The following is a 15,001-nucleotide window of genomic DNA, read 5'->3' as shown; positions in this document are numbered from 1 at the left end:
CTGAAACAAGATTCTAAGTTAATTGGCACAACTAAAATATTAGCAATGCTCATAAAACTGTGAAATCCATTGTAAAACATCCAGCCAAGCTACAATGCTTTGATGGTCCAGCTATCAAAATAGAAATAGAAAAGCACATCTTAAATTATACGGACACTCTGAATAAGCTAAATTTTCTTGGCAGTTTGATATAGCAAAAGAACAAAATGGAAGAAAACCAGACAAATTATTTCATGGGAAAGATTAAATTATAAATCACATCCTTGTACTTTTGTAAGCTCCTACTTTGCAAATAGCAAAACAAAGTCATAGAGAAGGAGAATGACATAATTAACCCAACAACATCCCTATGAGAAGCATCCAGGAGTCCTATACTAGCTATACAGCTAAAACACCTCCAAGAAGCAATAAACAAAACAAACAAAAAAAATTCCCTGAACAGTACAGATATTCAAGTGGCCATATTCTCCAACATTGCCATTAACATTTAGCATGTTTCAAAGGCATACATCAGTACCAGAAGACATCAGACACAGCTACCAAGTAAGCCTTCAGACCTTTTATTAATAAGCAAGCTTGGTATGTGCTCAGTTGTGGGGAAGCAGGTTTGGTTTATACAAAACGAAGCAATTTTAGTTCAGTAGCTGACACTACAGTCTTTTATTTCAAGCATAGCATGTTGGTTTTAGCGTCTGCCATCCTCTACTCAGAAACAGAACAGGCATATAAATACAACCCAGTGTCTGTATTTCTACACAGGTGAAATGAGAAGCAGCAGGCTAGGAATGATGTAGACAAAACTAAAACTGCTCCACTGAGGGAGACTGCCTAAAGATACCTACTGAGATATTAAATTCTCAATCACACTAAAAATTCTTAAAGACTATCCACAGACCTGATGATTTTTATAGTATAGAAGAAAAAGGCATTGCAATGCTGAAGGGACAGTTTGCTGACAATGAAAAAGCTGGTGAAACATGTAATTCTCTGTGTATGCATACATAGTAAGTCTGTATCTATGCCTTTTATTTCAGCTAATACCGTGCTTCAAAGCTATTCAAAACTGGTTTTAAATATAAAATGCATTCTGAGATTTCTTTTTTGCCCTTGAGCACAGTGACACTTTGAAGATATCATTAGTTAAAATTCTAAACAGGCTTCAAACGTAGTACAAGATGCAAAAGAGTTCCATGAACAACGATCCTGCAGCTTGGGGAGTCCTTCAATGAAATTCAAGTCCATTCTCCAACTTCACAAGAAAAATGACCTTCACAAAATGTCACTGCTAGCAGGCAATGTGATTATTAAAAATGTATAGACTAAGCAACAAAATCTGAAAGGGCAGAAAGCCCAAACAGCAGTACAGCCCTCAACAGAAGTTTCTAAAAATACTTGTTTCAAAATATATATGCTTATATTTTTTACTGCAGGCAGACTTCTACAAACAGGGGAATGCTTCCCGTTTTCATATTTGCAGCCTGACTGTTTGGAAGTAACCAAAAAAGGCTGCTGCTAAGTAAACAACTTTACAGTGACATATGCTATTGAAATTGGGCACTGCAAAGTCCACTCTTGGGATGTCCTCAAATAACACAACCTAAACTGTGCAATGTACAGGAACTGAAATCACCGTCACACTGGGAAGCACACTCTTAATTAGCTTTACATATATGAATGACACTAGCACTGCTGCAGTGATTTGCAGATACTTTGTGTCTATCTGTAACAACCCTTTGTTTCAACTAACAACGTAGTAATGTGCTGCTGGCCAGGTTTTCCAATACTTCTTTCACGTTTGAAAGAAGGGTGAGAGAAAGATGGCAAAACGAGATTTTCATCTCTGTTCAGCTCAGGAGTTTACTGTCTGGTACCAACACCTACCTGCATGCAAACTGTTAAAGAATTAGTGACTCAGCACTTCCACATTTTACCAGACTCTAGAAAGGCTGAATTAAGATTGTTAAACTTTGTTTCACTGGCAATTTTTTCTTGGTAGTCTCACCATCAGCCAGCTTTTTTCTGCTGCAGGCGGCCATAGTGTTGGCACAAAATGAATCACAAATCAAGGCCCTGTGAGAAAGCCCCTGGCTCTCTTCCAACAGCGATGATGACACTACTATGTGGGCAGAAGCAGGAAAAAATTATGCTGAGATTTCATATGGAGCTGCCACACTGATGCCTTCATTGAGACTGACGCGATACACTGATTTCTCAAACCTGAGGCTGATGACTATACAAAAAGGACGTGGACAATACTGGAGTAAATTTATATAAAATACTAAAAAGACAGCAAGGAAGTGTCCCAGTTTCTCCCCTATAAGGTGGTAGTGCAAAGACGACAGATGAATACAAGATGGAGGTGGAAGAGAGGGGTTCCACAGCAGCGGAAGCATTTGAGGGTAAAAGCAAGAGTTTGGGAGAGAGACAGAAGTACAGAAAGGACAGTGTGGAGGTAGTAAAGAAAGGAGAGGTTTGTAGTTTAGAAAGGAGAAGGGAATGTGGGAAGAAGGAAGCCTAAGTAGAAAGGCAGAATAGCAGAGAGGAAATCCAAGCAGCAGGATTGTCATAAGGGCAGGGATGCGAGTAGAGTGAGGGCAAGTGAATGAAGCGAGAGGGGTGGCAAGAAGACTGCACAAGGTGGCTTGTACGGACAATACATGAGGGAGAAAGTCAGGAGAAGCATAAAAGAAAACAGGACATGACAGAAGTGTCAGGCTCTGGGGGAACCAGGGAGAGAGACAATGGGACTGAAATAAACCAGTAGTTTCTGCTCCAGAGAGAAAAAGTAGAGACTAACAATTAAATAATTAGTTCACAGAACTAAACAATGTCTATGAGAGCAGTACTCCTTGTATTTCATTGCTATATGAATAAACACAATTTATTTTAAAACACATTTTTGATCGTTTCCAAAGTGCCTTTTTATTGGAGTTAGGGCATTATGTTCCCAAACCAACTGATATATTTTTAGAGATCTTTGACGTAGTTGTGGTTGCTTAACAGATGGCTCGCTGCCAATTGGTTTCACAGAGTTCTCTGCTGCTTCGCTGCCTTTCTTTGCCTCCATATAAATTAAGTTAGTTCAGTTGCTAACCTGTGGAAGCCCTCCCAGGCAGCTTCTGGAGGATATACCCATTGCAGACTGATTTAATTAAAAGACTTAGGACCACTCTTCCTGAAATGTTCAGAAACCCCTTATCTTTGTCTTTCAGGTATTAAACATAGAAAAGTTTGACCTCTTAATAGTAAGTAATGATCTGAGATTTCATACAGTCTTCAGCAGTTTTGGGATGGTAATACAGTTTTATCTCTTCAACTAAAGTGCCAATATGAGACTGAGATGTCATAATAAATTTTATTAAATTAAGATGACTGAGACAGCTTCTGTGGAAAACATTATTTCTGTGGAAAAAGTTCAAATGAATGCCTCTGCATAGCATATCATAAAGCTATTTATGCAAATTAACAGACAAATTTGCGATAATTTATGTTTAACACACTATGGAATTAGCATAGATAACACTTTATTACCTATTTGAGCTTTCCACTGAAAGCAGAAGTCTTGGAAGGGCCTAACCAAACAAATGCCTATATACCCTCTGCAACAGAGCTCATAGACCACAGTCAAACCTCAGAAGACTGGACGAAGAACTACAGAGACAGATCAGTCAAATATGCAACAAAAATGTCAGTCATGTCTGTCAACCAGTTGTGTCAGACGTCGACACTTCAGAACTAAAATTGCATCTCTCAGCTTGAATATAAGATACCTTTTTCAAGGTTATTCAGTATATCTCTGCTGGCAATCACGTGTGCCTGTAATTTCTATTCACAAATCAGCTATTTCAGCTTATTCTCTACTTCCCTACTCCTATTTTGCAGGGGAAAAAATAAGAGCTTAAACGGAGCTAGAATGATTAGAACTTCTCACCTAAAAATCACTTATGTATGTCTTCTCTTAGTACAATAAGTAATACAGGTTGCAGCAGTTGGTTCCTTGCAATACACTGAAAAGTTTTTGGATAAGGATCAATTTTGCATCACTCATTCTCACCATCATGCTGCCTTTCCTTGAATTTTTCTTTTTCCTTGCCCCCAGTAACCTATGTGATGATATTGTCTTTTATTGTCTTTTTTATGGATGGAAGGCTTGACAGGAACTGTACTCTCTGATGTTCTCCAAAATAAAACTTCTTTGGCTAATTGCTCTGTTAAATTGACAAACGGATAAAACTGATCACATATGCTATTGATGCAAAGCAACCAAAGTCAAGCAGGTTTGTAAAAGTCTCTCAACTTGTCATCAAAGTTTGTAACTTCCTAACAATATAGTGACCCTAACACATCATCGGGGAGCTGCAGCCAGAGATATGCCATGCAATGGCTGTCCTTTCACATGTATGCAATTACGATTATCATTGACTTCTTGATGTCAAATTAGTTGTCACAGATCCATGTAAGTCAAGAATGGCCTGCATCCAGAGTGCAATGAATAGCTGCTTCTGGACAGGGTGGATCACAGAAGTAGGTGTTTACTGTGATGCCAGAGCTTTTGACAGATTCACACCCACGCCAATGAACCTGGCCACATGCACCTTAAAAGTAATAGCCTGGCAGTCATAATGTCCTGAACAGTAAGTTATCCATGAGTGCTAATGATGTGGGCCTGTAAAAATCCATCGTTTTACAGTCCCAGAATAGTGGAGAGTAACTGACGTAAGGCTACGGTAAGCAACAATCACGATGTCTGGGCTCACAGGACAGACTGGTGGTGACTGGGCAGACATCAGGCCAGTGCTGCCCCTGATGTGTGTGCTTGTTCCTCACAAAGTGACCACCCAAGCTTCTGTCATTTTACTGTACAGTGAGAAAGTAAGCTTGAGTCTGGAGAGTATCCATTTTGATGTTCCTTGTTGGGTCTTCTTGATGTTAAATGCTGCTATGCGTGTCAGACACACACAGACACATACTGAGAGCTGTTCCAAGCTTCTGTGGAATTATTTTACATAAACCAAACCAAAACAAAACATGGCTAAACATACTAGGTTGGCTTAGTCTGTCAACTTTCTCTCTTATCAATGGTGAGCTTGGTACATATTCCTCCAGTAACTGACCTGATTACATGTTCTTTTTCTTCTTCTTTTCCCAGCTGAAATCTAAAAACTGCCAAAGGTGGATGAAATCCTGATAAATGTAGCCAACTAAAAATGAACTTTAAAAACTGGTGTATCTGCACACACCAATAACACATTTCCACTGACAATAATTCTGCATCACAAGAATGCTTCCATATTCACAGTGACTGCTGCCACCAAGATCCCAAACGTCACAGAATGACCCGACAGAATTTATCTGGTAAGGAACAAAAATGTCACAGCACTAACTGCTGTTAGATTAGATTGAATACAGATTCTGTTTTTTCTGGTTTTCCCCATACCCATGATTCCCTCTGCCTGCAACCTGCCCCCTCCAATTTCCCTCACTCTCTTCGCTGGGATCCATCATACCATTTGTACCTCCGGTGAGGCTGCATCTTTCTGGTGAGGCCACACCTCGAATACTGTGTTCAGTTTTGGGCCCATTACTACAAGAAGGACGCTGAGGTGCTGGAGCGTGTCCAGAGAAGGGCAACGAAGCTGGTGAGGGTCTGGAGCACAAGTCTTATGAGGAGTGGCTGAGGGAACTGGGGTGGTTTAGTCTGGAGGAGAAGAGGCTGAGGGGAGACCTTATCGCTCTCTACAACTACCTGAAAGGGGGTTGTGGTGAGGTGGGTGTTGGTCTCTTGTCCCAAGAAACTAGTGATAGGACGAGAGGAAATGGCCTCAAGTTGCACCAGCTGAGGTTTAGATTGGATATTAGGAAAAAATTCTTTACTGAGAGAGTGGTCAAGCATTGGAACAGGCTGCCCAGGGAGGTGGTGGAGTCACCATCACTGGAGGCGTTCAAAAAATGTGTGGATGTGGCACTTCAGGACATGGTTTAGGGGGCATGGTGGTGTTGGGTTGATGGCTGGACTTGATGATCTTGAAGGTCTTTTCCAACCTTAATGATTCTGTGATTTATTGGAACCTAATGCCTATGGCATGAGACTCAGAGGCCAGGAGCTAATTCAAGGTCCTTCTTGTTTATAAACTGATAGCAGCAAACGATTCCATCAGTATAATTCCACTGCGTATACGACCATAAAAAACAACTGGCTGGTAGAGGTACCTCTGACAATACTCAATGACTTATGCATGACGAAGTCATGAATCTATTTAATTTTTAATAGTTTTACTCCAACAGTAGTTATTTTTGCAAATAAAGAATTACCTCAGTGTATATTAGTATTTAGATTTTAGTATTTATTGTAACTTTCCTTACAAGACCTTGTTTTCTTCAACTGAAATCAAACTAATCAAAAGACTTACTTCATAACACTCAGTTTCATTTTTACTTACAGCTTACAAAATATTTCGGGGAAGATGCTTCACATTTTTATACACAATAAAGAAGTTGAAAATGTAAATAAATATACTAAAGAAAGCAACATTCTGGAACTTGTAACTTGTTCCTGCACCTTGGTAGGTTTGTGTCTAAATTTTGAGCTAAACCTAGTTGCATTTGATTTACATAAACTTCATAGATCAGTGATTTGCCCCCCCATTTGTGTAACAGAAATGCTAATGAAATTGGTGCATCTGGGCAACCAAACCAAGTACATCTTCTAAACATCACTTCTAATATATATTAAGTGTTAATAATATTTTTTTAACCGTGATTGTTAAACAAAGTCTTAAGATAGTACATGTGTATAAAATATTTATGCCATACAAACTGATATTAATTTTATAATACTGCCCACCCCATATACTGTCATAAAACCAATAGAACAATAATTTTCAGAAACAGTTAACCAAACAACAAAAATGCTTACTAAATGCTTTTCTGCACTATGATTTTCTGCACTATGAGGAATGCATTTGGCTTTATGAAGATGCATGCAGTCTATTACAGCTACAGTCTATTACACTACAGATGCAGTATATTACAGCTGCAAAGGTGTGTGTTAAGCCAGCGTCAAAAGGCAGAGTATTTGCAAAGGGTTAGGAGGATTAGCTTGTTAAAACAACAGCTGGAAACAAGCCACTGCACTTGCTTACAAAGAAGTGTCAGGTGCCTACTTCCTTTTTCAGCCCCCTTCTTCATGTGGAAAATAAAGTGTGTGCCTCTCGCTCTAACTCCACTTCATGTAAGAATGAACTCCTTGCTCTTCAATAAAAGCAGTACAGCTGAAGACTTGCTGGCAAAGGTACTGACAGCATTTTGCTGTTACAAAAAGACTGTTAAAATTTTATCTATTAATAATTATTATTCTTTTAAGTTTTCCCTCGGTTACTTCAAACTGCTTTATATTTAATAGAAAATGTAAAAATCTCTGCAATCCATTACAACTTTTGTAAAACCCTTTAAAAATTGAAGTGGAATAAAACCTGAGAAGTGAAAAATGTTGTTTTCTCTGCAAATCACAGAATCTGCTGTAAGCAGAAATGAGAGAAATATCAATAAGTATATCTACAACATTGCAATAGGAGTATCAGTAAGAATTCTACAGTTAATGCAACTGACAATGTAATGAGCTTTAACTAGTGGTATAATAACTAGGGAGCACTGTCTCATAAAAAAAATACCCTTCATAGTGCTTCTGGTTATATGTACTATCTTCTAGACTATGTATCTATACCAAAGGGGAGTCAGGGTACAGTTAGCTTTGTTTCATACAAAACTAGTGCCAAAACTGGATTCTTTACACATGGCGGGGGAGTATATTAGGCAACAAAGTGTAGAACTACATAAGAGAAACAAGCCTGTCACTTTTGCTTAGATGTGATATTGGTTATCACAGGAAGAGAACAGACCCTATTCTTCAGAGATCCTCAACAGTACACACAAAGAATGAGGCCACCACATAGAAATGTGCGCTGCTTTCTCTTAAGAACTTGCCCAATCTCTTGGCAGTAAAAGAACAAAAAGTTTTTACTTATAATTTCACTTCTCTAAATAAGTAATTTTCTGTTGCTTTAGCTCCAAAGCATTTGCTACTGAGATTAAGGTGAGGAAGTCTTTTCTTTTGAGAATGTTGTCTGTTGATTCCTATCATTTGCTACCTTCTGCCAAGAACAAATACTGCATATGAAATATTTGTACTTCTGAAACTCCAATCAGTTTCTGACATAAGTAAAGTAGCACCTCCAAACAATTTCAAATCTCAAATCATTAATGTTGAAGATTAAAAAAAGTCTTTCCAAAAATACACTACAAAGGACTGACGACTGAGTGGTTAATTTTTCATGAATATACCACAGCAATTTAAGAATTACAAAAAGTACTTTACTTTCTCTTAAGATTCCCTTACACAGTATCTTTATTCCCCAAGTAATGATAAAGCATGTCTGCTAACAACAGCTTTAAAGTACTTCTGCCATAACCTAAAAACTCATAGAAAGGATACTTCAGTGTGATCCAGTGATGCAATTTATGTATTCAGAGTCTGAGCAGTTGTCGATTTAGGTACACGTGAATGACGCATTCATTGGAACTGAACAACTGAACAGATTTTGAAAGCCAAAGTGACCTACTGTGCATTCTGTCAGACAATTTCCTATTCAAGATTATTTAACCCCTGGCACAAATCACATTTTTTTTCTCCAAGATTTTCATCCAATTGTTTCCATGAGAAGGTTTTGCAAAGAGAAGCTGGAAAGTACTTTGTTGAGACTACTGCAGCACAGAGCCCTGAAATAGGAGACAGCAGAATTCCTAATCTACACCAGATGAGGAATATTAAATATATCAAGTTCACCTTTTCCTCTGGAATTTGATTTTACTATTTCATTAATGGTTTACAATACTTAATAACAGTTAGCAATATAACAAAATCCAGTATAAAATATTTTCCCTTTATTTCAATGTTCTTAAGATCTTTTCTATACACATTTTTGTGTCCAAAACACCAGTTTCTTTCAGTTTTAGAAGACATTACAGTATCTGTCATATGCTAGGTAAAACCAGTTCAATCATTTCCTGACACTCTTCAGCTGTTACAGGGCGATGCTTTCACATTAATGCAACGTTGCATTGCATAAATTCTGTCAGTTTACTTCCTAACTGCCCAACTCTTAACTTTGAAACCCTGAAGTTCTTATAATGTCTGCACCTTTTCATTAACAGAGATATAGCAGCATAGGTACAGAAGAACCTCCCCTCACAAACACTTCTGCTGTGCTTGAAGCAGTGGAATATGTTGTGCAAAAGAATCTTTTTCATTTATTAAAATAAAATTAACTCTGTGTCCAAATATTTTCAGCAGATTGATCTTTATACTTGCACTGTAGAAGTGGATCACTGAGAAGAGTGGTGGCTTTTTAACAACTGGTAAGGCAGAAGAGATTCCTAGACAGGCACAGCGAACAAGTTAGTTCTTCCTCTGTGTACTTAAAATGTACATAGGACTGGACTCTTGCAATAAATGCTAAGCAGCTCACTACCACAGCAATGTAGTGATTCAGAGAACAGCAACTACAAATCTGAGCAGATTAACTTAAGTAAAAAATCAGACCGTGGAATTCAAAATAACGTATATGGCTAATGAAAGAGAGTAATTCAGAATAGCATGGAAGACACATGCACCTAAGGTTAGCTGCCCAATACTATGGGTCTGATTAAAGAAGTTAAATAAAAAACCCCTCATTTTAAGAAAGCTAACAAGCAAAAGAAACAAAGACACAATATATTTCTGGGGTAAATATTAAGCTATCTTAACAACGTGACAAGCTGTTTATTAACTGAGAAAAAAACACAAGTTCCAAATAAATCCATCTTTGTTATGCTTTAAAAAGTCAAAAGAAAACTCTACTACTACAGACTTCCTCTTGCCTGCAAAGAGCAGTGATGAGTTAATAGCAGTTTCTCATTAAGATACTGCAGGAAACAAAATCCCTAGGAGATCAGGACATCTAAGAACTTTATGCCTTTCTCTGTTCTTCTCATCCCAGGAACCAGCAATGCTGAACAGCAGAAATCAGTAAAACTTGCATGAATTGTAGAAGAGTTTGAAAGAGATCACAGTTTTAGGCCTTGCTGTTCACGGGTTAATTCCGTATACTACTGGATACATAAGCACTATTTGGTTTGAAAGAAAGAACTGGTCAGCTCGTAGAAAGAAGTGGCAATGACGCAATCATCTTCCACTCTTGAAAAAGGAGCCCAAAAATTCAGGCAAAAAAAAAGTGCAATGTGTAGGTTTCATTCAACATTGAAAGCTGCAAAATCTGCCACTTAAGTGTTGTACATGATTGCAACACTACACAAAAAGAAACTTATTTCATAAAGTCTATCTACAGTCTATCTGAAAAAACATTAAAAGAAAAAGCCTATTTAATGTGTAGAAATATTTCCTGAAAGCAAACAGCAAGGGTGGAAAAGATTATTTAGTGTTGCTATGATATACTACGAGAGCAGCAAAGGACTAATCAAACAAAAGTTTAGGTGCAGTTTCAGATAAAATTTCTGAATCATGACATTTAACTGACTTCATCAAACTCCCAAATGAAGTGAAAGAAGCTCCAGTAAATTCAAAATCTAAAACCTGGCTGGGCAGAACAACAGAAAAACGTACTGAGGGGGGAACAATTCTGCAACAGTCATTGAAAGATGGATGACTGGGTCCTCCTCCATATATAAACTCAGTGAATATATCAGTTAAATTTATGAAGGAAATTCACTAACTTTAAGCTATGGACATTATCTTAACAAAGAATCAGTTAAAACTGCATTATAACCATGCCAACACCTTTTCCTAGACTGTACTCTAAAGGACAATTTAAGAAAAGAGAACCCAAAGGATGGAGTGCTTAAATCTTCCCAAATATATATAACAGAATAAATGAAAAAATCATGGGTTACACATTGCGATGCTCAGAAGTAATAATGTAAAAACAGTATTGTCTTGCTTCTTACATCTGCTTTGTGTATCTATCTCCTCATTTTTCCAAGAAAAGCTATTTCCCCACTAAGGAAAGGGGTAACAGTAGAGAGACACTGAAACTTACTCAGTATCAATATACCTTCAGCAAATTGTTACATGAGTTGTGATGGCAAAAAGCCTTCATCACTGCTGGCAATGCATGAACCAAAAGGCATATATGTTCTTTAGCATAACACTTACAACCTGAGGCATTTTTGTCTAAAATTAAACAAATAATTTTTTTCAAACTAGATCCAGAAGCAACATACAGACACAATAAAATCTGAATTCCAAGTTCATATGAGTCATTGTCAGACACTTAATTCTTAAAAGAATGGAAAACTTCAACTGAAACCAAAAGCAATGATTAAGAGGATCAAGGCAGAAGAACACTTTCTGGAAATCCCAAAGGTAACAAAATGCTCTCTTTCTGAGAGCAAAAGACCTGTATTAATTAGGAATTCATTTCCTTTTCAGAAACAGCTGAAGAGATTATCTCCTTAGAACCTACAATGCTGACTATCATCAGAAAGGATACCTTTAGAAAACAGAATAAAGAAAAGAAAATGTAAAAATTTTAATGAAATTTAAACACTGCAGTGAAATGAGAAGAGGATATATGAACACTCGCCTGACAAATAATTTGTATGATTAGTAGTTCAGGAAATGAGTATCAGGAATGTAACAAGGTTTTTTTTTATCAGAGATAATAAAGCAGGAAAAGAGTCTAACAAGAGGACATAAAACTGAGATACGATTAGGCTGATAACAGGAAATTTAGTTATCCTGGAAAGGGAAACTCTCTAAGCTGGAAACACTTGTAACTCTTCATGACTGTTCCAGAAGCTAATTTTTTCGTTGAAAAGTACTCAGGATAAAGGACACCTTAACAAAAATTTTAAAAAACAAAAAGATCCATTAAAAAAAAAAAAAAGACAAAATAATGTTGTATTTCATTGTTTCAGGAATTTGATAGAGATGATGTTATTCCCAGGGCTTTGTGTGCAAATTTTTCATTGTTTCTTTAACCAAATTTTGACTTGTTTATAAAACAGAAACTACAATGAATTCTTTCAACTTAAAATAGATTTTTTTTTTTTTTTAACTGATTAAAATATTTGTACCATAACTTGATCACTGCAGATGGCAAACTGATTGCCTGGATATTTTCAGTGAAGCTGCCCGAGACAGCACTGCATCGGTTCTCTGGTAGGTATAATTTTCAACCAAGAAAATTCCATACATTCAAGAAAAAACATTGTATTTATTTTCCTTCAGCTTCTGATGCTTTTCCTCCTTTTGTTTAGAGTTTATATAACCTGCAGATTATTTGAAAACTAGCCATTTTTCTGACGTAATATTGATTTAAAAAGCCGTATTAAAACTAACTAAAATGATACACGGAAAAAGGACTTATGGTTCTTGGGATAAGAAGTGAGTTCCAGCAGCATCCTGCAGCCCCGCAGTGCTAGAGTGAATATTCCTCCTCCCTTCCAGCACATGATGTCACTTCTCAAACAACAGTATAGGGAAGCAGCAAAGTAACACTGGGAGTCAAAGCTTGGAGAAAGAGGACTGCCACTGAGATCTGTTCTTGTCACCAGATCCCTCAACAGTGTGAAGCTGGAGGGATGTGAGAGACTGGCAGCCTACTGTCTTTAAGAGTTTGCAAAGTTGTGAAAAAAATATGCCTGGAGGAGCAAGGGAGGGTTGGAAAGGCTGAGAAGACAGGAGAGCCTAGGAGACCACAAGGGAGTAAAGGCAGATGTTCGTGTCCCCTGGTTCCTTGGAGCAGAATACAAGTTTACTGGATTTCTAGAGGTTAACATGAGAACTGGGAGAAGGTTCCTACTGGCTCTTGGGACATTGTCTGCCATACTGGGAGCCATCCTCCACAGGGGCAAGCTGGTGTCAGGTGCATGGGAGCAAGGTGCTCTCCCACAGCGTCCCTGTCTGATTCCACAACTGACCTCACACAGGTGAAAGAGGCTACTGACTCAGGGGATGCTGCCCTGCCTGTACGGCTAGACACCATTTCGCATATTTAGGGTATCTCTGAAGTTAGCAAAAGTAGTAATATTACATCTGGAGAGATTAAAAGCTAAAGTTAAAAGAATATTACATACAACTATTTTAAGTGCCGGAAGAATTTATCATGAAATCAAGACAGGGTTAATTATGACAGAATATTCTCTCTGGTTCCTAGTTGGTACTCTATTCAAAAGCATAATTAAAACCACAAGCACTCATAATAAGCTAGAAACTGTGGCAGAGCTAGGAAAAGACAGGTCAAGTGGGTTGAATTAAAAGAAAAGAGGCAGGAAATCCTGCTTCTTACTCTAAGCTGTGACAATAATTTATTCCCTTACTACGGACCTCACAGATGTATTGAATTCCTTGTTCTTAATCCGTGAGAGTGGCAAAAGGTTTCTGTAAACTGGCAATTGACCATTCTCCCAGTACAGAAAGAGGAGGCGGCAGCAGCTAGGACACACTGAAGTTTGGTAATACTGTACTGATCCAATGGCTTTTTTAGATTAGCTGCAACCTTGTGTTTTAAATGAAGAGATCTATAACATTTCTTAATTTAGCTCCTTTGATCCACTGTATTTAGGAACATAGCTCTACATTCAAACCTTAATCTTTCTGAGCCTCAGCAACAGATTGTTTTTTTCCACTGTTATTACCTACCTTCCATGGATTCTGAGAATTACCGTAGTTAATATTAGTGATGTGGTTTTGTACTTAATTACTACCAAGTTTAATACTGAATACAGTATTACTGAACAGTAACACAACTATCAAAGGAAGTGATGGAAGCAAAGACTAAATAGAATTCAGTTTTGGGTGGGGTTTTTTTGTTTATTTGGGGTTTTTTTGTTTGGGTGTTTTTGGTTGTTTTTTTTTTTTGTAAGGAGGAAAAGGGTTTTGAGCAGTTCTATGAAAAAGCTGGATGTTGGTACTGAGATCAGTTTTTGGCTGGTATGCTGAACTGAATCAGATCATGAAGGAGCCAGACAATATTTTTTCCCCATTCCTTACAATTCTTCTTAATTTTTTCAGACTGGTGCATATTTAGAAATAAAATCTAGGCAGGTGGGCAGGACAATACGACAGAAATGCCAGGCATAAAAGCAAGTGGACAGGAGAGCAAAAGAGCACGTATCAGTGAGTAAGCAGACTCAAAGAGCAGCAAGGGGACAGTATAATCAAGAAGCAGGTGGAAAGGCAGGAGGAAAATGCCAGACATTCAGCAAGTCGATAAAGCAGTACCAAACAGCAGGTGTGCCAAGCAGCACAAGAGCAATTCCACAAAGTCAGCAGACGCACTCAGCAGGAAGGTGATGCCAGGCACTCGGAGCAGAAGACAGGGCAGCAGAAGGCCAATACCCACGTGCAATCAGATCGAAAGGACAATAAGGAGGCAATACATGCCATTCAACTGATGGGCAGGGCACTAGGTAGTCAGTGTCAAGCAATTAGCTGGTCAAGAGGTAATGCCAGACAGTCAGGCAAAGGGCCAAGATTTCAGGAGGACAACGCCACACAGCCAGCAGGTAGAGAATAAAAGAGAGTAGTGGATGCCAGGCAGTCCCCAGACAGGCAAGGCAGCAAAAGACCAAAGCCCATGAATAATCCGATGCGACTGTCAGCAAGGACAAAACATAAGCCTGCCAACCAGCTGGCAGGGCAGCAGGGTGGCAGCGCTTTTTCAATAACTTAGGATACCATGAACAAAACAGTCCCAAGAATCTAGATGCTCACCCGCTGGTACTATCATTAGATCAGAGGGAACCATGAAAATCTACAGGAGAATAGCAGACAAATGGAAACGGCGGATGAGTCTGACCCTAGCACTTGGGGAGGCCATGGGACCTTCCTATTGAACAAAAATATGAGAATCCACAAGAAAATCAAACAAATGGGAAAAATGTGTCTAAGATCTTTTTCTGATGATGATTAAAAAAGCAAAAAAATACTAGCAAAGAATTAGTT

At 38.2% G+C, this 15,001-nt stretch overlaps 1 protein-coding gene across 8 annotated transcripts in view; it reads right to left on the bottom strand.

Annotated features, from left to right (window-relative positions):
• The window catches only part of GPHN (gephyrin), a gene marked incomplete at both ends in the record, with an annotated part of 312,397 nt that overhangs the window by 122,874 nt on the left and 174,522 nt on the right, over positions 1–15,001 (bottom strand). The gene's annotated exons all lie outside the window — the stretch shown is intronic.

The sequence above is a fragment of the Phaethon aethereus genome (assembly GCF_964289735.1).
Source record: "Phaethon aethereus genome assembly, chromosome: 5".
In the NCBI taxonomy this organism is placed as follows: Eukaryota; Metazoa; Chordata; class Aves; order Phaethontiformes; family Phaethontidae; genus Phaethon; species Phaethon aethereus.
The sequence above is the reverse complement of the archived record's forward strand: the minus strand, read 5'-3'. Positions and strand labels throughout refer to the sequence as shown.